The following is a 26,941-nucleotide window of genomic DNA, read 5'->3' on the forward strand; positions in this document are numbered from 1 at the left end:
GCCTTATCCTCAAGGCGTCTAGCTAAGGCTCATAGACATAGTGTTCTGGAGGGGCTGGCAGGAAAAAAGGGCTTTCAAACTTTGGCTTGCTTCACATTTGCTAATGGTCCCATTGGTCAAAGACAGTTTCATGGCCTACTGAGATTCAAGGGGCAGAGAAATAAGCTCCACTTCTTAATATAAGGAGCCACAACTCACACTGCAGGTATGGGAAGGATTTACAGGTGGGAAATCCAGTGTTCTTGCTGCATATGGTGATGGTAGAGAAGAGGAAACCCAAGAAACAAAGGCACATCCTGATGGGCCTTGAATGCTAAGTGAAGGGCTTCAACTTTATTTTGTAAGCATTGAGCGTTCCTGAAAAGATTTAAGCAGGCCATTGGATTTTAGAAGGCCCATTCCAGTGGCTATAAGAAGGTTGGATTGGAAGAAGGTACAATTCAAGGAAAAGGACCTATTAGGCCATCCATAGTTCAGGAACAGGGGGTCAAGGCCTGAACCAAGACTGTCACTGAGCTCTTTGAAAGCAGGGCCATAAGTTCCTCATGTTTTTAGCCCATGTGTAGCACAGTGCCCAGTCTTGAGTTGGTATTCATCAAATGCTCAAATGAATGTTGTACGGAGAGCAGAGTGTGGAATGCCAGATGGTTTGGAGGTCGGATGACCAGGGCTTTCCTGATAGGCAACAACGGATGGGAAGAAGAACGAGATGGGTGAGAGTGTTCAGAAATTTGTTCGTGTCAGCTGAGGAGGTGAAGGTTGAGTGCAGAGTCAGAAGCCAGTTACAAGGACTTGAGCTGCACATCTCTCTGTCTATCTTCTATCATCTCCTTCATGTCAAGGACACTCTCTAACATGAACTTGGGCAACTCTCTTCATCCACCAGGGCCTCCGTTTCCAAATTCTTTAAAACAGAGATGGTAACTCCAGGACCCTGGCAATGCCAGTAATATACTCTGAAGAGAAACTATGAAAGAACCCCACTTAAAGGGCAGACATCACTGATGCCCTCTCATTAAGGTTGAGCATTACTGGGCAACCTACCCAGGTGAAGGGCAGGCTGGGAGGACTGGAGCAGGTTCTTTTTTTAGTGAAGAAATTTTCCATTGGGAGCTTCATGGAAATGATGCTTAATGCCATTACCACTATGTCTTTCCAAAGCATGTCAGTCTCCCTCATGAGAGAATCTATGTAATGTGCTGGTGACATAGGCATCATCAAGGTCCATTATGCCCATTTCCCAGATGACAGACATCCCATTGGAGGTGGCAGTGATCAGCAGAAAAATTATAGGCAAAGGCTGGGTCAGAACTCTGAAGCCTGAATTCTGCCCTGAAGGTCATGGCTCTTCTCCAGCAGCAGCTCCAGTGAAGGCTTCACAAGTTTACCCAACTCTAGCACTAACCAACTTTTCAGAGTCCTTTCTCTCCAATAGTCATCTTTGTGTAAAGAGCCGAAAAGCAAATGTTCCAATTCACAAAAAGGCTCTTCTGTAAAAGGATTTGTATGAGATCAAAAGGGTTTCTAACTGGGACAGACCTGCAAGCTTGGAGTGCTGTGCTTTTCTGGCATGTGCTGTAATTAATAAATACACTGAACATTACATATAATCTGCATATTAGTGACCCAATGCACAATTCATATGGTAATGCCATTAATTGCATATTACCTAGGCTGCTTAATGAACATTACATAGGTTTCTAATGGATGTAGTTATTATAATTGAGTTCAATTATATCCCTGCCATGCATATGAGGTCAATAGACTAGCTCGACCCCACAAGGTCTGGGAGAAAGGAAACAGGTGTTTATAGTGAGGGCAATTTGTGAGCTAGAGCAGAGGGAAGGGAGAGGCCAAGGGCCAGAGATGACTTGCTTGGCTGGACACTTTTTAGGGCCTGGATAGTGGTGCACAAAGCTGGGTAAACAGCAGGCAGTCTATGCACAAAGGCAGGATCTCCTGCTTGCCCCTCTGCCATGGGTTTGGAACAGGGCACCCGACTGGAGCCCTGAAGCCAGCCACACCCACGCTGTAACAGGACACTTTCTTCTAGGCTGACCCAAAGCCAACGGGCAGTTGCATCACTTCCTCTGGCAGAGTGGAGGCCACATGATTCTAGCATCTGGGCTTGCCAGGGATGCAGGGGAGCCCTGCCTGCCCATGATGCTGGCGCAGAAGGCCCTGAGCCTGGTGTTGCTTCTTTTCTCCAAATTCTGTGTCTGGAGTGGAAGAGGCAAAACTGCTGCTCCCATATTCTGGGTGCTCACAGCCTCTAAAAGAGATAACCCCATGTGGACAGAAAACTAGGGAGTGAAGAGGCATCAGAGTTCCAGACACTTGCCTTCCTAAAAAAGAGAAAGGTGAGTCAGAGACAACAAACACCTGCCATAAACTAGGCACTGCTGATTTTACCTACTTTACTCTCCACTGGATTTCTCCCATTTGATTAAAGTGATGCTAAATCTTCAGAGAGGTTAGAAATTTTCCCAAGGACAGCCCCCCCCCCCCCACAACACACACACATACACACATACAGAGCTAGTTGAAGGTGGGGTCAGAATTTGAACTCAGATCTGTCTCACCCCAAAGTTTAGAGCAGTCAATTCCTCCAGGCTGTCCTTTGCTGTGTTCCTATTTTTGAAGGCCACTCCAGAAATTTGGGGTAAAATAATGATGAAAAAGAAAAGTTTGATGCTGATATCAGGATAGAAAGGAAAGAAGAAAATGAATGATTCTTTTTTTTAATCACAGAGAGAGAATTTGATTTTTCCAGTAACCTTCTTGCAAAGTATACATTTGCATGTCTCTTTTTCTGCCTGTCTTTCCACTCTCATTGACCGCTGATTTGCTTGGTTGGGCTGGCCAGGAATACACTTTCTATTTAGAAAGCAAAGGCAGCCAGATTTGGGCCCTGGCCTGGGAGCTGACTCACTTTTGCTGGGATGACACATTCACTGCGCATGTTTCACAATTTTCAGAAACACCAGATTTATTTCTGTCAATACCCAGAGCCCCACTTTGCCGTCCACCTAAGGCCACACACTGAGGCGTTGCTATTTTTTTCCCTGGGGCCTAAATGGATGGGAAGACTTCCCATGCCTGAAACATCACCCTCATTTGTAAGGAGAGAAAGTCTGGCCAAGAATTGCAGTGTTTTTAACCAGAATTTGGCTGGCTTTCAATAGCTTTATGCCAAAGCTGTACCAGCCAGAGAGATGGCTGTGAGTGTAGAGGGGGGTTTGAGGCTTGAAAACAAGGCAAAAAAGGAAGGAAAAAAAAAAAAAAAAAAAAAAAACCAAAAACCCATGCAGGCAGTAGAGAGGAAAGGAGAGAATAGGAGAGAATGAAGGTTGACTAAGTTTGGCAAGGAAGGAAAGAGAAGGAAGAGAGTTTAAAAAGAGAAAGGCAGCAAGAGAAATAACAAAGGAAGAATCGAGAGAGAGGGAGAGATTCACTTACTTTAACTAGTCAACTACTATGAGAGTGCCAAGCATTGTTGGGGATGCTTCTGCACACCACCTCATCTAATTCTCACAACCACCTTGTGGGTACACAAAATGAAGCTTCATTGTTATTAATAGAAAAGTAGAGGGCTCAGGAAGTTGGAATCCTTTGCCCTGAGGCTACACTGCTAATACAGGGCAGAGGGATTTGAACCTCCCATCTCTGACTTTTAAAAGCTTGGAGGACTCTGCTTGCAATCAGCGAGCTTGATGGGAGGCCCTGTGATCTGGATGGTCCGTGACAGTCTCCTCTAAGGGGGTTGTTTACACACTTAGACACTAAGTGCTTAGGACTTGAAGGGACTGCCACATACACAAAGCCCTGGATTCAGAGCTATCTGGAAACTTTCTCCAGGGTAAACAAAAACAACCACTCCAACAATGTTGCCAACGAATCTCTCTCCAAAAAAGAAAAGGAAAGGAAAAGGGAAAGTGATGCTATTTTTTCCGCCTCCAAAGTAAAGGTTACAACAACATTTTCTTTGAGCTGATGTGAGAGCAGCCAGCAGACATTTCTTTGGTAACCATCTCCATGTGTCTGTGTGGAAAGTACCTTGCAGTGACTAAGCATTCGTTGAGGTGATTCACTTGTCACTCCGCTTGGGGACTTTGGATGGATCCTGGCAGCTGCGAAGTTATTTTCCTCGGCTTCTGACCCAGGCCCTCCGTGCAGGGCACAGGTGCCTGAGAATGTACCCCCGTCTCTGCTCACAAGGTGAGCAAGGAGGCCTGGAGGACAAGCTCTCTTTGGACTCCTGGGAGGACTTCTAGAAGGTTCTAGCTGCTGATTTCCTTGGCAGCCTAGGAGTCAGGGGTCTGAGGCAGCACTCAGGGCTTGAAATGAAATGAAGCTCATTTACTGAGCTTCTAGGATATGCCAGAAGTTTTCTGTTCATTTGTCTCATTCTTCCTCACAGTAATCCAAATACATGTTTTCTTTTGTCTTTGAAACTGAGACCCTGACAGAGCAACAGGCCTGACCTTCACACCTAAGTGACCCAAGGTCACAGAGAGGCTGAGGGGCCATGGGACTCCAGTGAAGCAGGAGTATTCATCCAGCCACAGAGGTAGGACCAGTCCAAATGGGATCTGTCTGTTCCAAAGGTTATTCTCCTTGGTAAGTCTGTCTAGATTTCAATATTTTATTAAAAGTATATACACATAGAAAAGGGCACCTATAAGTACATAGGTTGATAAATGTTCACAACCTGAATAGAGCCTATCATTAACACCCAAATCAAAAAGCAGAACATTCCCTGTGGTTACCTGTCTCCAAGATGACTGCCATCAGTTCATTTCCTCCAAGTATATTAATGCCCTTTTCTTGGAGAAGTGGAATTCTTCCTCTTTCCCCCTTGAATTTGGACTGGCTTTCATGACTTCTTTGACCATAGAATGAAGCGGAAATGGTGCTAGGGCTAGATCATAAAAAACCTTGCAGCTTCTCCCTGGGTCTCTTGGAAACTCCAGGAGCTCTGAACTACTACCTAAGAGGTCCAGCTACTCTGAGACTGCATGTTGGAGAGGCCACATACAGGCACTCCCGTTGACAGTTCCAGTAGAACCCAGGCTTCTGGTGATCCCTGCCAAAGCAGGAGATTGGTTAGGAGAGTTTTCTTGGACCCTGCAAAGCAGCCCGTTTGCCAGCTAAAGACCACTGAGTGACCCCTGTCAAAACCACATGGAGCGAAAGAATCACCCACCTGAGTCCTGACCAAATTTCTGACCCGCAAAATCATGAGATATAATGAAATGATTGTTTTAAGCCCCTAAGTTTTGGGGGTAATGTATTAGGCAGTGTTAGATAAGTAAATATAATCCATCGGCTCAGAAGCCCCCAGTTGACCCTTTCCAGTCATTATGCTCCCTCCAATGGTAACCATGTGTCAACTTCCTCTACCATAGATTGGTTCTGCCTGTTTTTATATCTTCTATCGATGGAATCACACAATATGTACTTTTTTTGTGTGTGTGAGCCTAGCTTCTTTGGCTCAATATTATGTTTATAAAATTCTTCCCTAATGTTGCATGTAGCTACCGATTCTCATTCTCATCATTGTAGTCCAATGTGTGACTATATTGACTTATCCATTCTATTATTGATAGACATTTGAGTTGTTTCCAGCTTTTGGCTATTATGAATAACATTGCTATGAATATTTCAGCATGTGCACATTTCTGTTTGATATATACATGTATCTCCATATATACATATTCATATATATATATATAAACACACACACACATATATATATATGGAGAGAGAGAGAGATGGGTGTGTATGTGTGTATATGTAGGTATATAGGTGTGTGTCCATCTTATGTACATACCTATATCCATCTAGATATATATACACACACACACAGTATTATAAGTCTCATATATATTAGGTTGGTGTAAAAGTAATTGTGATTTTTGCCATGACTTTTCTATACACACACACACACACACACAGACACACACATTACTTACAGAGTTTTAAACACTTTATTCCCTAGCAATTCCTCTCCTGGGGGTGGCGTGTATGTGTGTGTATATAGGTGTATGATATAGTTTGGCTGTGTCCCCACCCAAATCTCATCTTGAATTGTATTTCCCATCATCCCCATGTGTCGTGGGAGGGACCTGGTGGGAGGTAATTGAATAATGGGGGTGGTTACCCCCATGCTGCTGTTCTTATGATAGTGAGTTAGTTCTCATGAGATCTGATGATTTTATAAGGGCCTTTTCCACCTTTTGCTTGGCACTTCTCCTTGCTGCCACCATGTGAAGAGGGACAAGTTTGCTTCCCCTTCCACCACGATTGTAAGTTTCCTGAGGCCTCCCCAGCCATACTGAACTGTGAGTCAACTAAACCTCTTGCCTTTATAAATTACCCAGTCTCTGGTATGTCTTTATTAGCAGCATGAGAACAGACTAATGCTATGTATATAAGTATGTATATAGGTGTGTGTCCAACTATATACATACCTATATACACCTGTATATATAAACACATACATACACCCAGTGTTACAGGTCTCATATATATACACACACACATATATATAGGTCTTCTAGGATGTGTGTATACATACACACGTATTACTTACAAAGTTATAAGTACTTTATTCACTAGCAATTCCTCTCCTAGGGTGTGTGCGTGTATATATACAGGTTTTCAAAATGGTTGTACTTGGTTTATATTCTTACCAGCAGTGTTTGATGGTTGCTCCATATTCTCCTTAGAACTAGCTGTTTGCTGTTTTTTTCTTTTCTTTTCTTTTTCTTTTTCTTTTTTTTTTGAGACGGAGCTTCACTCTTGTTGCCCAGGCTGGAGTGCAATGGTGCGATCTCAGCAAACTGCAACCTTTACCTCCCAGGTTCAAGCAATTCCCCTGCCTCAACCTCCCGAGTAGCTGGGATTACAGGCATGTGCCACCACACCTGGCTAATTTTGTATGTTTAGTAGAGACAGAGTTTCTCCATGTTCATCAGGCTGGTCTCAAACCCGATCTCAGGTGATCCACCCGCCTTGACCTCCCAAAGTGCTGGGATTACAGGCGTGAGCCACCATGCCCAGCCTGTCTTTTTCATTTTGCATTTGAGGATCTTGTACAATTAGCTACCACACAACAAATAACAGGACTGTCCATGTGCCAACATGGCATCTGAGACATGCAAGCTAAATGCAGAAAAATTGAGTCCCCTTGACCCAGATGGGTTACTTCCATGAAAGGGAAAGAATATTATAATTGTTTGTTCATGTCCAAGAAGGTAGCTGGGTTCAGCTCTCCCTGCCTTATTCTTCTGGGGAGTTTCTGTTTTGTAAGTCAGGCTTACTGAAGATATGATAGAGGAAGTGATTGAGATTCTGATTATTTTCTTCATTCTTGGGCCCTGAGTCATCTACAGGCCATGGGGCATTTGGGAAAAGGTGAGGCGGAACATGGCGATTGGGTTTATTTTAGGGCAATCAGATGGCTGGGTCATAAAAACCTGTTTGGGGGGCTTGAAAATTCACTCTGCCGGATACTCCATGACTCATACATTTTTGCTTCCTAATTGATGTGACAAGACATCCGGGCACACTAAAGTCAGTATTACAAGGAAAAAAACAAGAGCGTGACTGATTTGGGTAGATGTATTGAGCTTATGGCAGCTGAGAAAAGCACTGTCCTCATGTGGCTAAATTTTCTTAAATTCAGTCGAATCACAGATTTTGAAAAATGGCGGAAACTTTGCGTGATGGTTAGTTTTTTGTGTCAACTCAGTTATTTGAGCAAACACTAATCTAGATGTTGCTGTGAAGGTATTTTGAAGAGGTGATTAACATCTACAATCACTTGTCCTTAAGTAAAGAACTGGGCCTCATTTAATCAGTTGAAAGCGTTAAGAGCAAAACTTGAAGTTTCCTGGAGAAGACAGAATTCAGACTCAAGATTGCAGCATCAATTCTTACCTGAGTTTCCAGTTTGCCAGCCTAGCCTGTGGATTTCAGACATGCCAGCCTCACAATTACATGAAGCAATTGAGATATGTACGTGTGTGTACACACACACACAAATACATACACACATACATGCATACATATACACATATATGTGTATATACAAGTGTGTATATACATACACACATAGATGGAGGAGTGGATAGATAGACCAATAGATAAATAGATGGATAGAAGATACTATTGGTTTTCTTTCTTTCTCTGGAGAACCTTGACTGATATATATGACATAAGTGAAATGAAACAATCTAGAAGAAATCTTCAGATTTTGATCAAAGGCCAGGCTATCCTGTTTCTCCAATGTGCTTGGAATGGGTGCCTCAGGGTAGGTATGATTATCAAGCACCTTCCCTGCTCAGCCTGACTCAATTGTAAGAAAAATGAAGCTGAAAAACACACTGTGGCTACTCATGAAAAGTTCTGGATGGTAAGTTGAGATTTCTATTGAATCCTGTGGCCAAACTCTAGATCATGTACAGATCTACCTGATCTGTAGAAATCAGGAGGACCCTCTTGCTACACAACCAAGACCAAAGGCCCTTTTTAGAGAGACTTGGGAGGCTCTGTCAACTTCAAAAACCTTCTCACTGGTCCCATGGCTCCAGGTGCTCACCTGTTAATACATTCTTCTCCCGCAGCTAGGGTGAGATTCTAATATTTGATGGCATCACGTCCCTCCTGCAGAACCTACAAAGTCTCCCATTTCCCACTAAATAAAACCCAAACTCCCTAGTCAGACATACATGGTGCCCCATAATGTACCCCTGCTCCCCTTGCCCTCTGTACCCTCACCATCCCCATCTCATTCGCAACTTCCCAGGAACACACAGAATGAAGCTCTCCCTTCCCTGAATACGCCAGACTTCCTCTAATGTCCACATCCATGCTATTGCCCTTGACTCTGTCCTGCTCATTCCTTCTACCTGGCAAAATATATTTTAAAAGCTAGCTCAAGTATCACTTTCTCATTAAATCCTTCCAAGATTTCCTGGGAAGATTTTTTTTTTTTTTTTTTTTTTTTTTTTGTTAACTCACTCCTATAGCAGATTTCATGGATTTCCGTGATGGCCCTTATTATATAGGATTGAATTAGTTTTTGTTTGTTTGTTTGTTTGTTTTAACATTAGCTTCCCCCTCTAGACTGTGAGCTCACTGAGGGTAGAGGCTGAGTCTTGTTTCTGTTAATAGTTGTGTTCCCATCACCCAGCCCAGAACCTGGCACAGATTATTGTGGGTGTAAATGAATTATAAACATATAAAGAGGTACACAGCACTGAAAATAAGAAGGATGGCTCTATTTCTGAAGGCGTTCATACTCTAGAGGATAAACAGACACAAAGTTTATACCACATTGATATCCAGGTGGAGCATGTGATGGCTCTTCCTTGGCCAGACTGTTGGGGAAACTCATGCTGATGCGGAGTTGCCTCTCTGAGTCATCCCCTACGGAGAATGGCTGTCCTGGGAACTCTGCAGGTCCATAAAACCAATCTGTGAGCAAGACACCTTTGTGATTTTAAGCCACAGAGATTATTGGTGGTTCTCTGTTATTGCAGTATAACCCAACCTGTGGTAACTAATATCCAACTCATGGCGCCATTCTTCTTAAAGACAGGAAAGGGGTCCTGGCTTGAAATGCAGGTTTATGCTTTGGGAAAACAAGTCTTGTTTTGAGATTTCCAGCTGTCCTTCTGTTTTTCAACATGGCAGCCAGAATCTGCATCTCGGAGCCAGGAACTCTGTCCATTCTTGCCTAAGAGAGCACCCACTGGAAGTTCCCCTTTCAGCGTCATTGTGGGTGCTATTCAGGGAGGTGAGATCTGGCTGAGATCTGTGTGAAGGGCTCTGCCCTTGGCCAAGAGTCCTCCTGTTTTCTGTCCTTAAAGGAAAGGCCAGGAAGCCTCCTATTTCCTAGACTCCTTCCTGAGCGGACCGTTCCCAGGCCTGGATTATGGAAGAAGACTGAGAGCAAGACATCAAGGTCAACACCCAAGGTGGTGATGAGTAATCTTGCTTTGACCTGGAGTGTCAGTGAAATGGCTCCACTCTCCATTTCTCCCTAGCGGTGCAGAGGTGGCCCCACTGGGGCATGTGTGTGTTTTCTCAAAACCATTCTCTGAGACTGGTTTCATAGTTCCATTCTACAAACTGAAAACTGAAGGGCAGAGAGTGTAAGGAACTCAAACCTATGTCATAGCTATTTGGTGATACAGCCTGAATTCAAAAGGAGGTATTTTAGTTTTTAAAGCTTTGGTTATTTCTACTACCACACAGTTGTAGAAGTGAGTTTCAATGAACACATATTGGGAACCTCTCTGTGGCAGGCATTGTGTGAACACCGGGCATGAATGTGAACAAAGCTCAGTATCTACTCTCGATGAGGTTTCAGTTTTGTTGGGGACCCAGGCACATAAATGAGTGATTATAGCAGACTCAAAAATGCCACATGTAAAGAACACTGGGGAAGAACCATCAGGGATGGCTTCCAGAAACAAGGACCCTGGGGCTGAGACCTAAAGTTTGAGGGGGGATGTTCTGGGCAGTGACAGAGGGGAGCAAAGAGAATTCTAAGCAGAAACTCTGGTACGTACAAAGGCACTGAGGTGTAAGACAGAGGGACTTGATGGGGAATTGAAAGCCTAGTTGGTGTGATAAAGAAGTGGTAGGCAGGGAATTTATAATCATCTGCAAGCAACCTGCAGCTCTCTGAAATTTGTGGGGGCCTTGAATAATTTAGATAATTGCAATACGTCTTCCTTTGGCTTGACATCAAAGCCACCTCTTCTCAGCAGCTCCTGAAGTTGCTGAGGACGCTGGCTTAGGGCCATTCATCACCACCCTTGCTGGACTGGCGACTGGAGTGGTGGCAGGCCTGCCGCGAGGCCCATGAGGCAGTGACGACAGTGCCTTGCAGGTACAGGTACTAAACGCATTCCAGGTAGGGCAGTGCTACAGCCTGACAACCTCCCAGGGGCCTCCACTGAAGGCAACAACAACACTTTTATAGGAGAAGGTAATTAGCTTTGTTTGGCGAGACTTCCACGGATTCTATGCTGTGCTACTTATTAAATATTGTCTCATTTGATTCTCAACCGTCCCAAGTAGAGGACTTTCTCCTTCTCGTTTTATAGGAGAAACCTGGCTTCTCGGGGTTTTGCACACCTTGTCCTGAGTTACACGGCTGGGATTCAAATCCAAGCTTTTTCATATCTTTCCCCGACCCTGTCCTGCTTCTGTGAATTCTGGTTGTGGATTTTAATTAGAATCAAAATTGAGAGAAATCGTCTCTAAAATGAGCATATTGAATATTCCTTACATTTCATACAAAATGAAATGCATTCTTGGACCGCTTTGGTGGGCCTTGGCTTTTCCTGACCTGTTTTCCTGGGGGCCTGGCTGGCCTCGTCATTTTTGGCAGTCTCTGTGCTGGGTCAGAACATGCTGCCTTGGTGGCTCCTTCCCGCCTGAGGAACTCTGGGGCCAGAAATGGTAACTCCTACTTATTTTTAGTCCTGGCCTTTAACCCAAGAAAGTCACCACTGGCTTTTGGAACAGGCTTCCCCCAGAATAAAGGGAGGAGGAGATTAACGATTCAAATGGGGAAGTGGTTCAGCAAGGAGGAGAGCGGGGAGGAGCAGGGTTCCTGAGACCCCTGCCTGGCTGGAAGAGGAATCCCAGAGGGAAACTCAGAGCATACAGGAGGCTGGCCAGTGTGCAAGGCCAGGGTGCAAAACGTGGATGTGGCTTCCAGGGTAAGGGAGCAGGGAGAGGATGAAGGGGTGGGAGGCTGGGATTGGAGCCCCAGGAGTAGGAAGTCAGTGAGGAACGGTGCCTGGGGTGTGTTTTGGTTCTGCTTTCAGAACTACAGCAGTGGTTTGGCTGCAACATTCAAAGACCTGAAAATATGGAAGCAGACTTTGGGGAAGAGGACTACTGAGAATAGCAGTTGTGAATACGGGAAGTGCTGAGCCCAGGGCTCCACGGAGGAGCTGCGGCTTCTTTCCGGAGCCTGTCAGTCTACAAGAAGAGGACGTCCGGTTCCAAACTGTTCCAGGCCTGCTAGGGTCATCCAGCTGGTTCCCTCTGTCTTTTGCTGAACGTCCTCACTCCAAACTTGCCCACATCAGCTTAATATGCTTTGCAAACCTGAAAGGGACATAAAAGAAAACTTGCTGTTAATTAAATTAATTGTGTATTCAGCATGATTTGTTGAGACCTAATTTGTGCCAAGTTCTGGAATTTAGAGATGAATTGAAACTCACTGCTTGATGCAATTATACAATATGGTGTGACTAGCAGTATAAAGATGCATATTCCCAGAGCTATGGAGCCCAGAGAAGGGAGAGGCTGAGCAGGATCCGGAAGAGTTAAGGTCACTTTCCCAAAGAGTTTGCAAAGATATGTACACCAACTTGACCAAAAGGAAAGCAAAGGACAGGCCGGGCAGAGAGGCTACCTGTGCTGAAAGGAGGAAAGGAGACCTAAGTGTTTGGAATCATTGGGAAAGAGCCAGGATTGGGCAAAGATGAGGCCAGGAATATAACAGGGGTGGGAGGCATGAATGCCAGGCTATAGAACTTGGATTTTATTCCATAGGCAATGCAAACTAAGAAAGGTTTTTATGTGAAAGGTAAATGGAATCTTAATACTATATTTCAGGATACCAACTTTAGCATGATGATGATGAATGATAATATTAATTATTGTAAATGATAGTGGTGATGAAAATACAAATAACAAATCCATTCATCATAGGTCTAAGATGATGGGCTATTACTCTCATGATCATATTGCACTATATATGACTCCATCTTAGTGGACTGAAGAGGATATTCTCCTGCTGACTTTGAAGAAACAAATTGCCATGTGGTGACCTGCCAATGGAGAGGTCCATGTGGCAGGGAACTGTGAGTAGTCTCTAGGACCAGTGGTTGGCCTCCAGAAAACAGCCAATAGAAACAGGCATCCTCTGTCATGTATCTGCAAAGAAATGCATTCCCCCAACAACTCAAATGAGCTTGGAAACAAACTCTTCTCCAGTTGAGCCTCCAAATGAGAACACAGCCTGCCTGACAACTTGTGAGACCCCGAACATATAATGTTTGGTTTTCCATTCCTGAGTTACTTCATTTAGAATAATAGACCCTGAGCAGAGCTAAGTTATGCCTGGACTCCTAACCCATGGAAACTATAAAATAAATGTGTATTGTTTTAAGCTGCCAGTTTTATGATAATTTGTCATAGAGCAATAGATAACTAATACAGATTCTCCTAAATGAGCAGTGCAGGAATCTGCTTCTGGAAGACTCTATTATAGTTAATGTTCAGGATTACAAAACTGCAGATATGCTTGCTTTACAAGCTGGTATCATCTGCAGCTACCCACAAAGTGGGATTTGAGAGCAAGTGCTATCCCACCAGGTGTTCCAGTCCCTAATAGCCCTCCATTGCAGGCTGGCAATTGGAGAGTAAACTTCTTTTTTTTTTTTTTTTTTTGAGACAGAATCTCACTCTGTTGCCCAGGCTAGAGTGCAGTGGTGTGATCTCAGCTCATTGCAACCTCCACCTCCCAGGTTCAAGTGATTCTTGTGCCTCAGCCTCTTGAATAGCTGGGATTATAGGTGTGCGCCACTACATTCAGCTAATTTTTGTATTTTTAGTAGAGATGGGGTTTCACCATTTTGGCCAGGCTGGTCTTGATTCCCCAACCTCAAGTGATCTGCTCGCCTTGGCCTCCCAAAGTGCTGGGATTACAGGTGTGAGCCACTGTACCTGGCCTGAGTGAATTTCTTAGTGTCTTAGAGGCAAGGCAGTTAAGGAGAAGAGTAAAAGCTTAGTAGTCAGATAGGCCAGATACTACCATGCAACTTTTGCCTATATTTATCTTTGTGTGACTCAGTTTTTTCATCTGTAATATTGGTGTATTCTACTTAGATATATCAAGAGGGTTTAAAAAAAAAAAAAAACTACCTATTAGGTACTATGCTTATCACCCGGGTGATGAAATAATCTGTATGCTAAACATTATACAGTTTACCTATATAACAAACCTGCACATGTACCCTGAACCTAAAAGTTTTATTTATTTATTTATTCTTATTAATTTAGTTTAATTTGTTATTTATTATTTTCCATAAGTTGTTGGGGTATAGGTGGTATTGGGGTACATGAGTAAGTTCTTTACTGGTGATTTGTGAGATTTTGGTACACCTATAATGTAAGCAGTAAACACTGAACCATATTTGTAGCCTTTTATCCCTCACCTTCCTCCAACTCTTGCCCCCAAGTCCCCAAAGTCCACTGTATCATGCTTATGCCTTTGGGTTCTCACAGCTTAGATCCCACATATCAGTGAGAACATACAATGTTTGGTTTTCCATTCCTGAGTTGCTTCATTTAGAATAATAGTCTTCAGTCTCATCCAGGTCACTGCAAATGCTGTTAATTCATTCCTTTTTATGGCTGCATAGTATTCCATCATATATGTATGTATATACATATATACACACACACACACACACCAGAGTTTCTTTATCCACATCGACTCATTGATAGATGGGCATTTGGGTTGTTGGTTCCACGATTTTGCAATTGTGAATTGTGCTGCTATAAACATGCTTGTGCAAGTATCTTTTTCGAATAATGACTTCTTTTCGTTTGTGTAGATACCCAGTAGTGGGATTGCTGGATCAAATGGTAGTTCTACTTTTAGTTCTTTAAGGAATCTCCACAGTTTTCCATAGTGGTTGTACTGGTTTGCATTTCCACTAGCAGTGTAGAAGTGTTCCCTGTTCACCACATCCATGCCAACATCTATTGTTTTCTTATTTTTTTGTTATGGCCATTCTTGCAGGAGTAAGGTGGTATCACACTGTGGTTTTGATTTGCATTTCCCTGATCATTAGTAATGTTGTGCATTTTTTCATATATTTGTTGGCCATTTGTATATCTTCTTTTGAGAACTGTCTATTCATGTCCTTAGCCTACTTTTTGATGGGATTTTTTGTTTTTTTTCTTACTGATTTGTTTGAGTTCTTTGAGTTCTTTGTAGATTCTGGATATTAGTCCTTTGTCAGATGTATAGATTGTGAAGATTTTCTCCCACTCTGTGGGTTGTCTGTTTACTCTGCTGACTGTTCCTTTTGCTGTGCAAAAGCTCTTTAGTTTAATTAGGTACCAGTTATTTATCTTTGTTTTTATTGCTTTTGCTTTTGGTTTCTTAGTTATGAATACTTGCCTAAGCTAATGTCTAGAAGGATTTTTCCAATGTTATCTTCTAGAATTTTCACAATTTCAGGTCTTAGATTTAAGTCCTTATTCCCTCTTGAATTTATTTTTGTATAAGATGAGACATGAGGATCCTGTTTCATTCTCCCACGTGCGGCTAGTCAATTATCCCAGCACCATTTGTTGAAAAGGGTGTGCTTTCCCCAATTTATGTTTTTGTTTGCGTTGTCGAAGATCAGTTAGTTGTAAGTACTTGGGATTATTTATGGGTTCTCTATTCTTTTCCATTGGCCTATGTGTCTATTTTTATACCAGTACCACACCATTTTGGTGACTATGGTCTTATAGTTTGAAATCAGGTAGTGTAATGCCTCTAGATTTGTGCTTTTTGCTTAGTCTTGCTTTGGCTATGCAGGCTCTTTTTTGCTTCCATATGAATTTTAGACTTGCTTTTTCTAATTTTGTGAAGAATAATGGTGGTATTTTGATGGGAATTCTGTTAAATTTGTTGACTGCTTTTGGCAGTATGGTCATTTTCACAATATTGATTATGTCCATCCATGAGTATGGGATGTGTTTCCATTTGGTCGTGTCATCTATGATTTCTTTCAACCGTGTTTTGTAGTTTTCTTTGTAGAGGTCTTTAAACTCCTTGGTTAGATATATTCCTAAGTATTGTATTTTATGTTTATTTGCGGCTCTTGTAAAAGAGGTTGAGTTCTTGATTTGATTTTCTGTTTGGTCCCTGTTGGTGTGTAGAAGAGCTACTGATTTGTGTATATTAATCTTGTATCTGGAAACTTCGCTGAATTTTTTTTTTTAAATCAGTTCTAGGAGCTTTTTGGAGGAGTCCTTAGGGTTTTCAAGGTAAACGATCATATTGTCAGCAAACAGAGACAATTTGACTTCCCCTTTATCGATTCAGATGACCTTTACCTCTTTCTCTTGTCTGATTACTCTGGCTAGGATTTCCAGTACTATGTTGAAGAGGCATGGTGAGAGTGGGCATCCTTGTCTTGTTTAGTTCTCGGAAGGAATGTTACCAAAAATATTACCAAAAAAAAAAAAAAAGAATTTTTTTAATGATAAAGAGATCAATTTAGTTGTAAGTCATAACATTTACAAATTTGTATTCACTCATATCAATCCTTAAAATATATAAAATGAACATTGAGAGAAACAAAAGGGTAAATTTAAAAAAAGGAAATAAAGGATAAATGATGGAGAAATAAAGGATAAATGAAAAACAAACAAACAAACAAACAACAAAAAAAAAACAGAGCTTCCACCACTACCACTTCCTGTCCATGTTCCAAGAACGTTGTTCTTTTGAGTGGAAAGCTGTTATTTGAGTGCAGGTAGTTTATTTGGAAGGAGGCCCCAACAAATATTGGTAGATCTGAGATGCAGAGGAGAGAGAAATATCATCAAGCCAGTTACTATTATAAGCTACTGGAGCTCAGTCCCATGGAGAGCCCTGGGTGACAGTATGGATTGTGACTGAAGGCTGAACCAATGGAGAAGCAAGGAAGCTGTACTGTCAGAGGGCTGTTCACAGGGGCATTGACTCTGTGCCCTCTGCCTTGCGCTGTGCTTGGGCCCAATAGACTCTTATGACCAGAAAAAAAGAAAATTACATGTGCTCACTTTGTGTTAAGCAGCCTTTGGTGTGCAGAGGCTAATAATGAAGGCACGTGGGCAGAGCTTCTATAAGGACAATTATAGGGGTAATACCCTGTACCTCTTAGAGTTGTTGTGAGAATAAATGACATAAGTGCCTGGTGCTTGATATATATAACTTTGTTTTTTTCAAAAAATCAGGCTGGGCATGGTGGCTCACAACTGTAATCCCAGCACTGTAGGAGGCTGAGGCAGACGGATGGTTTGAGCCCAGGAGTTTGAGACCAGTCTGGGCAGAATAGTGAGACCCTATGTCTACAAAAAATACAGAAAAACCAGCTAGGCTTGGTGGCATGCTCCTGTAGTCCCAGTTACTCAGAAAGCTGAGGTGGGAGAGTCACTTGAGCCTGGGAGATCGAGACTGCAGTGAGCAGTGATCACACCACTGCACTCCAGCCTGGGTGTCAGAGCAAATCCCTGTATCAGGGGAAAAAAAAAAAAAAAAAGAAAAAAAGTCGGTATTTTCTCCCAAAGAAAGGCTCATGGGAATCTTACAAAATGAGGTTTTAGGAGCCAAAATTACTTCATGTAGTACTTCTAGTAAAGACAGAGGATGCAAATGTTGCAGCAGGCCTCTGGTCAGCCGCCATAAGTCTCTTGGATCTAACACTCGCACTCTTCAGACTTCAGTTTCCTCATAAGGTGAGAACAAGGCTGTATCTCAGTGCTCCGGGCCTGCTCGCACATCCTGCTCATGTGAATGTGAGGGCCACACCAGCCCTCTGGGAAGCAGTCCCTCAAACAACAGCCTGGTGCAGGAGGAAGGATGCAAACATTACAGGCGGACCAGTTTAATCCACTGCTGGGCAAGGTGACCTTCGGAAAGCCCATTTCCTTCTGCCTCAATTGGCACCTCTGTAAAATGGAAACAATAACATTTATTTCCGAGGCTGTTTGGAGGATTACATAAAATAACAAATACAGTGGCATACCATTTTTTGAGGCAATTATGTTCTATAAAGCCACTGCAAACACTGAATTACTGGAAGAGTGAGCCATTGCTCTTAGTGGAAATACAGGAGTGGGTTCCTGAAAATCTCTGATCACAACATCTTTGTCAACTGATCAATACATAACCATGTTGTATGTGTGTTTCTTTTTAATGGTACCTTATTTAATATCATTGTTGATTCATTAATATTAAACTCATGGCTAAGAACACTTTAAGTCATACTTGAATGAAGCTTATCTAATATGTATATTCTCTCTGAAGGTACATCACTGCTCTCTTGCACTTAAACACACCAGACAGCACTTCAGCACTATGTCTGGAGACCATTTCAAACAGCAAAATCTCCAATAAAAGCAACAAAAAAAAAAGAAAAAGAAAAAGAAAAAAAGTGAAAATTATGGCGCTAAATAGACTGCAGAAAGGACCCCTGTTTATAGTATGAAAACTGGAAAAAAAGGTAGAGGGCCGCGAGTGATGGCTCACACCTATAAGCCCAGCATTTGGGAGGCCAAGGAGGGCAGATCACCTGAGGTCAGGAATATGAGACCAGCCTGGCCAACACAGTGAAACCCTGTCTCTACTAAAAGTACAAAAATTAGCTGGGCATGGTGGCGGGCACCTGTAATCCCAGCTACTCAGGAGGCTGAGGTAGGAGAATCTCTTGAACCCGGGAGGAGGAGGTTGCAGTGAGCTGAGATCATGCCACTGCACTCCAGCCGGGGTGATAGAGTGAGACTCCATCTCGGAAAAAAAGAAAAAAAGAAAAAGAAGGTAGAGCATGGCCTCGCTCAGCTGGGAATGTGTGTGCATCAAGCAACTAATTTTTTTGCTGCTCTGTGTTTGTCTGTGAACAACCATGAAAATGCTGAAACACTGCACGAGTTAATATTGGGGTTATAAATAAATTTAGAGAGTAAGCAAATTTGCAAATATGGAATCTGCAAATAATGATTTGACTATACTTAGTAATTGGCCAGTAAAAAACTGGCAGCTTATTATATTACCATCAGGGAAAGTATAGAATCTGGTAAAGATCTGTTAGGGTACACCAGGAATCCAAACTCCAACTGGTGCCCATAGGAGTGGGAGGGAAGTCTGTTAAGTGTGGAGCCCTTCAAATCAATGCTCCAGGGAGCCTTGAGTTCCTCTGTCACCTCTCGGCTCTTGGATCTCCCTGACAATTGCAGTAGGTGAAAACTCCGGGGCCGCAGCCAGAGGCTGCTGCATTTGATGTCGATTCTGTCGGCCCTCTGTATGCCTAGGATAAGCCCCATTTGGCCAGGTCCAATGCAACCTGGCTCAACGGACTGCATGCCATTGCTCGTAAGCACAGGCCTGTATCCTGCCATTGTTCTGGGAATGACCACAGTGGGACCAACCGGCCAGAGAATAGCACTGCAGATAGCGAGTGTGTTTCCAAATTGCAGGGTCACGGGGAAAAAGAAACTGACCTGTTCCACATCACACCACCCCCTTCCTGCTCTCCACCCTAGCTCTCCGGTCAGGTGACTAGAGAAGCCCCAGGGGGTCCTTAACCTGGATTTCTGCACTTTCCCAGGAAGCCAGCAGGAAAAGAAAGGGAACTCCCATTTCTCAAGCCTTTCTCTGTGCCAAGCCTGGTGCTCGCCACTTTCCACTTCCTGCCTTGTGGAGTCCTCCCAATAACCCTACAGTGTCCAGACCATTCTGGGTTTCAGATGAGGAAACTGAGGTTCAGAGTGGCCCAGTGAATAACAACGAATTCAATCCCAATCTAGACGTTTGGCAGCATTAACTCATTTTGAGCCACAGTGCAGGATTCTGTTACAGAAACTTTTCAAAGAGCATAAAAGGGTTGCATAAAAGCGACTTTACAGGGTCCCTATAACAATCATTAAGATAAAATATAATAATAATAATAAGAGCAATAGCGACAACTTCTGAGTGTTTTCTAAGTGAATAAATATATTGCTTTAGATAACTTTCCCTCCATTTAACCATTTCTGGGACATTTTGAGTTGTGAATTATCATTATACCCATTTTACAGATGAGGTATCTGAGGTTCAGAGATGTGAGCTGACTTCCCTGAGGCTATGGAGGTCACAACTTAGAAAATGGGGAGCAGGGGACTAGAATCCAGAGCCTCTCCTCTTACTTGTCACGCTGGAGGCTGGCGCCAAAGTGGGGCCCGTTTCTCATTCTCAATCCCCCTCCCATCCCCTCGGTGTCTCTTTCATCTCACAGTGCGACAGGCAGCAAAGGTTGCCAGGAGCCTCAGTCCCTTCGTCTGCAGGAAGAGGCCAGAGCCTTCTAAGCCAGAGGTGTGGTGCTTGCTGCAGCTGCTGATTCCCATCCCTTCATCCTCATTAGCCTGATTGTCTTCCTCGTCCCCACCAGTTTCGTCCCCATCATGGCTACAGGGCACAAAAGATTCCTACTCTCCTAGCCTCCTTTTGGCTCCAATTTGTTCATTTTTAGAGTTTCCTGTAAGCTCCAGGACTTCTGTTCTGTCGGCCTTTGTTTCCACAGAGAAGGACAATGAAAGGACCTGCCATTTATTGAAGTCCTACTGGATGCTGGGCACTGTGATAAGCCACCATGTCCAGTTGATGAGTATGACTACCGCCCTTTCACAGAGGAAGTCACTTGAGAAAGATCAAGTCACTTCCCCAAGATAACAGTGGATGATTCTCATAGAGCTGGAATTGGAAACCTGGAAAAGAATTACTGAGGAATCCTTGGTTTTGAAAGAATATCATCTGCTTCCTTTTCTCTTCTCCATTCCCTTCCTGCTAGTGTGTTCATTAGTGTTATAATGTGGTGGTTTTCTTAGGGGAACTATGAATTTGGAGCTTTCATCTGATGGCTCACCAACACTTGCAATGGGATCAATGGGCTCTTCACACTCAGGAGGTACCCAAATTGCATACACAAAGAGTTTCTAAGTATTTCTTGATCATCTCTCACTGCAAGGCCAACACAGAAGCATGCATAAAATCCCAGCATCTTCTCTCCTGCCCTGATCTTGGGGGTGGGCAGTGAGGGTAACCGTTAAATTGTGGGAGGTAAGGCAGATAGATGGATGGGAGGTGCTGAGCTCCTGACTTGCAGCCCTCATTCACACCCTGGCAGATGCAGGCTTCCTCCCACGTGGGTTGTGCTGACCACATGGCCTTGTCATGGAAATAAAGACTGGAGCCCCATGAGCAGGCCAAATCTCTCCATCCCTCAGGACACTGCTGGAACAAGAGGCTGTGGAAAGCTTCGTTTGGCACTGGGAAAGGTAGTCTTGGGCTTTGGAGCCAGAAAGACCAGGGTTCCATGGTCAGTGCCACAGTTCATCTGAGTGACCTTGCGTAAGTCACTCAATCTCTCTGAGCTCCAGTTCCCTCACCTATAAAATGGAGAAAATAATGCAAATGCTATAAGACTAGGAATTTAGTAAAAGTATGTATTTTGGTAATAAACCAGATGCTCAACAGATGTCATTCTCCCCTGTTCTCTTCCTCTTCAGAGCAAGATTAGGGTGAGAAGAGCTAAAAGAAGTGTCCAAATCCACTTTTCATCAACCTATTTAGGACAGAACTAATTCCCTGCCCGAAGGCTCCTGGCCAGAATGACAATCAGTCCAAAGCTGAAGAGTCTTCAACTGATCGGAGGCATAGATGAGCTTAGCCCACCTTTTGCCTTCCTGAATTAAAATAAAACCTCTCACTAGAGATACTAAGGGAAATCCTTTAGAGGCTACAGCCAGTGAGAATGAAAACAATAAAGAATCTTGGACATGGTTTACTTTTTAATGCATGCTATTATTAAATGTTGAGTAAAATAATATATTATCTTAAGTAGGGATTAAATTGTGGCCTGGAGGTAATATGCCTATGCGTTCAAATTCCTACTGGCCCTCTTATTAGCTGAGTGACCTCAGGCAAGATATTTAATCTCTTTGTGCATCAATTTCCTGATGTGTTAAACAGTAGTAAGAATGAAATCTACCTCATAAGGTTGTTATAAAGACTTCAGAAATTATTATATGTAAAATGCTTGGAGTACTGAATAACACATAGAAAGTGCTGAATAAATATTATTTGTTTATATATTTTATTTTACTGAGGTAGAGACTGAGTCAAAAAAAGACTAGATAGATGCCTCAGGAAAAAAGGGAGAGAAGAGAAGATTTTACTTCATTAATTAGTATTCTATGTTGTGTGTTTGGCAGCTGCTTAATTAAAAACTTCTGTAATCTTGATTAGAACTATTAATCAGTGTCAATGGTTCTTTATAAATTGTGCCAGGAGCATGAGTTTGAAGGTTTTGCATTTATTTGGATGCAAAATTGTCCCCTTTAACCAGTATTTTCATAAAACTGTAAGAAGTGACTTTGAATATAGGATGTTGAGAGGCTTGCTACCAGTAAGGTCATGGACAACTTGCTTCTGCAGTGTGATGCTGACTTAAAGTTTCACAATTATATAACCTTCATTCATTAATTTATTAACTCAACCACATTTCATAAACAGGCACTTGCATTAGGTACTGTAGCAGGCCTACAAATAGAGAGAAAAGAAGGCCAGTCCCTGATCCCACAATGCTTGAGATCTGCTGGGGAGATACAAGTGCAAATGGGCCATGACTGCATTGTGATCAATACCTTAATGGAGACACAAATGGATACTGTGAAGGTGCGAGTAATGGAGTCCCAAGTCTACCAGGGGAGGCTTCACACGGTAGTGAAGGTCATGCAGTGCATTCATGGCAGTGATAGACAGTTCTCCTCACCCAGTGTTCTCTCACTGCCTCATGCTGGCTTTCCTACCAAGAATACCTCAGTGACAGGCCCCATATCCTGAGAGCTAACTGAATTATCAAATGTTTATTAGGAGTCAGGCACTGTGCTAGGCACTTCACATAAATTAGCTTATTTAGTTATTGCATTGGCCTTCTGAGGGAAGTGCTATTATCTCCAGTTTACAGAAGTGAAAAATTAGACTCACAAAAGGTTAAATAAATGTAGTAAAGTCACGCAGCTGGTGCAGCGTAAGGGCTGAGCTGTGGCTTAAATGCAGGTCTCTCAGGGTCTGTATTAGTCTGTTCTCACAGCTATAAAGAACTACCTGAAACTGGGTAATTTATAAAGAAAAGAGATTTAATTGATCCAGTTCCACAGGCAGTACAGTGGGCATGGCTGGGGAGAGCTCAGGAAACTTACAATCATGGCAGAAGGGCAAAGGGGAAGCAAGTATGTATTCACATGGTGGCAGGAGAGAGAGAGAGCAAAGGGGAAAGTGCTACATACTTTTAAACAACTAGAACTCAATGAGAACTCACTCTGTCACAAGAACAGCAAGGGGGAAATCTTCCCCCATGATCCATTACCTTCTACCAGGTCCCTCCCCCAACACCGGGGATTACAATTCAATGTGAGATTCGGGTGGGACAAAGAACCAAACCATATCATTCTGCCCCTGGTCCCTCCCAAATCTCATGTCCTTCTCACATTTCAAAACCAGTCATGCCTTCCCAACAGTCCCCCAAAGTCTTAAGTCATTCCAGCATTAACTCAGAAGTCCAAGTCCAAAGTCTCATCTGAGATAAGGCCAGTTCCTTCCACCTCTAAGCCTATAAAATAAAAAACAAATTAGTTACTTTCAAGATACAATGGGGGTACAGGCATTAGATAAAGAAACCTGGAACAGAGAGAAATCAGGGTTTTTAGTGTATTTGGCAGAAGACATTTCTAGAGAAACTGACCAAAACAAAGGGGCTACAGGCTGCATGCAAGCCTGAAACCCAGCAGGGCAGTCATTAAATCTTAAAGCTCTGAAATCTCCTTTGACTCATGTCTCATATCCAGGGCATGCTGATGCAAGCAGTGGGGTCCCATAGCCTTGGAAAGCTTCACACCTGTGGTTCAGCAGGCTACAGCCCCCTCAGCTCCTTTCATGGGCTGGCATTGAGTGCCTAAAGCTTTTCCAAGCACATGGTGCAAGCTGTTGGTGGATCTACCATTCCGGGATCTGGAGGATTGTGGCCCTCTTCTCACAGCTCCACTAGATAGTGGCCCAGTGGAGACTCTGTGTCAGGGCTCCAACCCCCCATTTCCTCTTCACACTGCCCTAGCAGAGGTTGTCCATAAGGGCTCTGCCTCTGCTGCAGACTTCTGCTTGGATATCCAGGCATTTCCATACATCCTGTGAAATCTAGGCAGAGGATCCCAAACCTCACCTCTTGCAGTCTGCACACCTGTAGGCTCAACACCAAGTGGAAGCCACAAAGGCTTGGGGCTTGCACCCTTTGAAGAAATGGCCTGACCTGTATATTGGCCCCTTTTAGCCATAGCAGCAACTGGAGTGGCTGGGATACACGGCACTATGTTCTGAGGCTGTACAGAGCAGCATGCCCCTGGACCTGGTCCTTGAAACCATTTTTTCCCTTCTAGACCTCTGGGCCTGTGATGGCAGGGGTTGCTATGAAGGTCTCTGAAATGCCTTGGAGGCATTTTCCCCATTGTTTTGGCTATTAACATTTGGCTCCTCTTACGCAAATTTCCACAGCCATCTTGAATTTCTCCCCAGAAAATGGTTTTTTTTCCTACCACATAATCAGTCTGCAAACTTTCCAAACTGTTATGTTCTGCTTCCCTTTTAAATATAAGTTATCTTTACTTGTGGAAGTGAGTGTAGGATTTTAGAAGCACCCAGGCCACATCTTGTGTGCTTTGCTGATTAGAAATTTCTTCTGACAGATATCCTAAATCATCTCTCTCAAGTTCAAAGCTCCACAGATCCCTACAGCAGGGGCACAATGCCTCCAGTCTCTTTGCTAAAGCACAGCAAGAGTGACCTTCACTCCAGTTTCCAGTAAGTTCCTCATCTCCATTTGAGACCACCTCAGCCTGGACTTCATTGCCCATATAACTGTCAGCATTTTGATCACAACCTCTAGGTTATTAACAAGTCTCTCGGAAGTTCTAAACTTTCCCTCATCTCCTTATCTTCTTCTGAGCCTTCCAAACGGTTCCAAACTCTGCCCATTACCCAGTTCTGAGGTCATATCCACATTTTCAGGTATGTTTACAGCAGTAGCCCACTCCTGGTACCAATTTTCTGTATTAGTTCATTCTCACACTGCTATAAAGAACTACCTGAGACTGCGTAACTTATAAAGGAAAGAGGTTTAATTGACTCACAGTTCCACAAGCTGCACAGGAGGCAGGGCTAGGGAGGCCTCAGGTGACTTATGATCATGGCAGGAGGGAAGGGGAAGTAAGCATGCCTTCACATGGCAATAGGAGACAGAGGGTGAAGGGGGAAAGTGCTACACACTTTTAAATAACCAGCTCTCATGAAAACTCATGCACTATCATGAGAACAGCAAGGGGGAAATTCACCCCTATGATCCGATCACCTCCCATCAGGTCCCTCCCCTCAACACCAAGGATTACAATTCAACATGAGATTTGAGCCAGGACACAGAGCCAAATCATGTCAGGATCCAGTCCTTGTGCCAGCATGGCTAATCAACCAGCTCTATTATGTGTTCATTGAGTCTATAATTCCACCCGAAGTAGAACCTTTGGCCAGATGCCCTGTCTGAAATGCCTGGGCTTTAAGGTTATGTGATAGGGAGGAAAGAGCTTAGGATTTGAAATGGTTTGCATTGTCTTATTGCCTTCTAGCCATGGGGTGCTTACGACCTAGAACCTAAGCTTAATACCATGAAAAAATGGGTCTAGTGACATGCATATCTTTTCTTGGGGTCTTATGAAGCTTCCATGAAAGAAGAGAGAAGAATTCTAAGAGAACATGTTGTGAAAGTAAAATTTATGTTAAGGTATGTTATTGGAGAAGAAGTGTATTGGACTGGCAATGGAAAGTATCCTAGCTAGTTTAGGTAGAAAAACAATTTAATATAAGGAAAAGGATGTGTACAAAATTGTTACAAGTTCTAGAAAATGGGTTCTAGATTAAAAGACAATTTTGATTTAGTTTTTAGAATTTAATTATTATTAGTTTTTGAGACACGGTCTCACTCCATTGCTCAGGTTGGAGTGCAGTAGTACAGTCATGGTTCACTGCAGTCTCAGCCTCCTGGGCTCAGGTGATTCTCCCACCTCAGCCTCTCAAGTAGCTGGGACGACAGGTGCAAACCACCACACCCAGCTAATTTTAAAAAATATTTTGTAAAAAAGGGGATTTCACCATTATGCCCAGGCTAGTCTCAAATTCTTGAGGTCAATAATCCACCTAACTGGCCCCCCTAAAATATTGGGATTACAGACTTGAGCCGCTGTGCCTGGCCTCATTTAATTGTCTGTAATCAGAAATATACTGAAGAGGCTGGAAAAGACACTAGGCAAACCCACAATTTGGTTCAAATGCTTATATGCAGTGATTTAGCAGAGCACTCACCTTTGGCTGTGCCAGATGGCCCCTTCTCCAAAGATGGAACCAGGAATGTGTTGGCTTCTACCCTTCCTCCCCCTACTGAGAGTTGAGGAGCAAGGAGTGGGGGGGGATTAGGAAGACTGGGACATCAAGAGCTTTCAGAACACAAGGATTGGCAAAGCTAGAAACCCTATAGTAGGCAGTCAGGAAGAGCACCACCACTGTGAAAGTCAGCAGAGGAGAGCAGTGAATAGGATCAAGAGTTCAAGAGGGAGAGCAGGTGGAGATCACATAGAGAATGGAGTTTCTCCATGCACTCTAAGACCAGCTCTGTTTGCAGCTGACTTTCAGTAACCACCATGAGTGTGATACGTGGATGGAGCAGTCCAGCTGAAAGGATAGGACATGGGACATAAACAGAGGCCATGGGTTAAAACACACAATGCCCTCCTTTTCAGGAAGATCTCTGTGAAATAAAACATATTATACCTGCCTCTCTAGGACATTAAGATATGTACCTCCAATACTTTCCTCATTACCCTTCTATGCTTACATATTCACTTTCAAGCAATGATCAGTTTCATTTGATCAATGAAAACCAAAATTTCAGCTAAACGTAATTCATCTTAAGCAGATATCCACACAAGATGAAAATGAAATTATGGGCTGGGTGCAGGGGCTCATGCTTGTAATTCCAGCACTTTGGGAGACTGAAGTGGGAAG

The 26,941-nt window shown here is 43.2% G+C and overlaps 1 long non-coding RNA gene across 1 annotated transcript in view; it reads left to right on the top strand.

Annotated features, from left to right (window-relative positions):
* Nucleotides 1-2,126: 2,126 nt before the first annotated feature.
* LOC103219051 (uncharacterized) overlaps nt 2,127-26,941 on the top strand; it is a 59,213-nt gene continuing 34,398 nt past the window's right edge. The window contains exons 1-2 of the long non-coding RNA XR_005235159.2: nt 2,127-2,360; nt 4,460-4,620. This is a non-coding gene — a long non-coding RNA (uncharacterized lncRNA). The remainder of the gene's footprint in view (nt 2,361-4,459; nt 4,621-26,941) is intronic.

The sequence above is a fragment of the Chlorocebus sabaeus genome, chromosome 12, assembly GCF_047675955.1.
Source record: "Chlorocebus sabaeus isolate Y175 chromosome 12, mChlSab1.0.hap1, whole genome shotgun sequence".
Classification (NCBI taxonomy): Eukaryota; Metazoa; Chordata; class Mammalia; order Primates; family Cercopithecidae; genus Chlorocebus; species Chlorocebus sabaeus.